This window comes from Seriola lalandi, unplaced genomic scaffold (genome assembly GCF_002814215.2).
Source record: "Seriola lalandi dorsalis isolate HSWRI2012SDOR001 ecotype SW California unplaced genomic scaffold, Sedor1 jcf7180002054630, whole genome shotgun sequence".
In the NCBI taxonomy this organism is placed as follows: Eukaryota; Metazoa; Chordata; class Actinopteri; order Carangiformes; family Carangidae; genus Seriola; species Seriola lalandi.
In genome coordinates, this window is record NW_019525183.1 from 1,463,662 (window position 1) to 1,464,808 (window position 1,147).

Sequence of the window (1,147 nt, forward strand, 5' to 3'; positions counted from 1 at the left end):
TAAAATTTCAAAAAACGTCATAGTATAATAAGGCATAAAAATGGCAAAAAACGTCATAGTATAATAAGGCATATCAGCAGCAGATAGTGTGCATATAATATATGAATTCAGGAGTCATTTCTTTAGTAACAATCAAGCATTTATTTACATCAAATGAGGCACTCATAATCAGTGATAATAAAAAACTGTAGGATTCACTGGATCCGTATAAACAATTGTGAAACACAACATATAGTGGATATAAAAATTCTACACACCCCTGTTCAAATGCCAGGTTTTCGTGATGTAAAAAAATGACAGCAAGACAAATAATTTCACAACTTTTTCCACCTTTAATGTGACCTATAACCTGTACAATGCAATTGAAAAACAAACTGAAACCTTTAAAGGGGAAAAATATAAAATAAAAAACTTAAAAGAACGTGGTTGCATAAATATGCACGCCCTTAAACTAATACTTTGTTGCAGCACCTTTGGCTTTTATTACAGCACTCACTATTTTTGGGTAGGAACCTATCAGCGTGGCACATCTTAATGTGGCAATATTTGCCCACTCTTCTTTGCAAAACCGCTCCAAATCTGACAGATCACAAGGGCATCTCCTGTGCACAGCCCTCTTCAGATCACCCCACAGATGTTCGATGGGATCCGGGTCTGGACTCCGGCCGGGCCGTTCCAAAGCCTCAATCTTATTCCGGTGAAGCCATTCTTTGGTTGATTTAGATCATGCCGAAAGATGAAGTTCCTCTTCATCTTCAGCTTTCTAACAGAAGGCCGAAGGTTTTGCGCCAACACTGACTGGTATTTGGAACTGTTCATAATTCCCTCCACCCTGACTAAGGCCCCAGTTCCAGCTGAAGAAAAACAGCCCCAAAGCGTGATGCTGCCACCACCACCCTTCACTGTAGGTATGGTGTTCTTTTGGTGATGAGCAGTGTTGTTTTTGCACCAAAACTTGATTGATTGAAAGTCTATTTCTAACTATCTCCTGACATTTTCTTTACTGTATTTTGTTGTCGGTGGAACTGTCATAACATTATGCTTACATACTTAATACTTACAATGTGTACAAAACATTTTTTGGTTGAAAAATAAAATAATATAACACTTATAGTCTTAACTGGTGTAGCTCTGCATTCCCCCTTCA

General features: G+C 38.0%; 1 protein-coding gene and 1 long non-coding RNA gene across 4 annotated transcripts in view; both read right to left on the reverse strand.

The window, feature by feature from the left end:
* The window catches only part of LOC111665274 (uncharacterized), a 33,498-nt gene that overhangs the window by 29,625 nt on the left and 2,726 nt on the right, over nucleotides 1–1,147 (reverse strand). The gene's annotated exons all lie outside the window — the stretch shown is intronic.
* LOC147818341 (uncharacterized) overlaps nucleotides 1–1,147 on the reverse strand; it is an 8,863-nt gene that overhangs the window by 5,534 nt on the left and 2,182 nt on the right. The gene's annotated exons all lie outside the window — the stretch shown is intronic.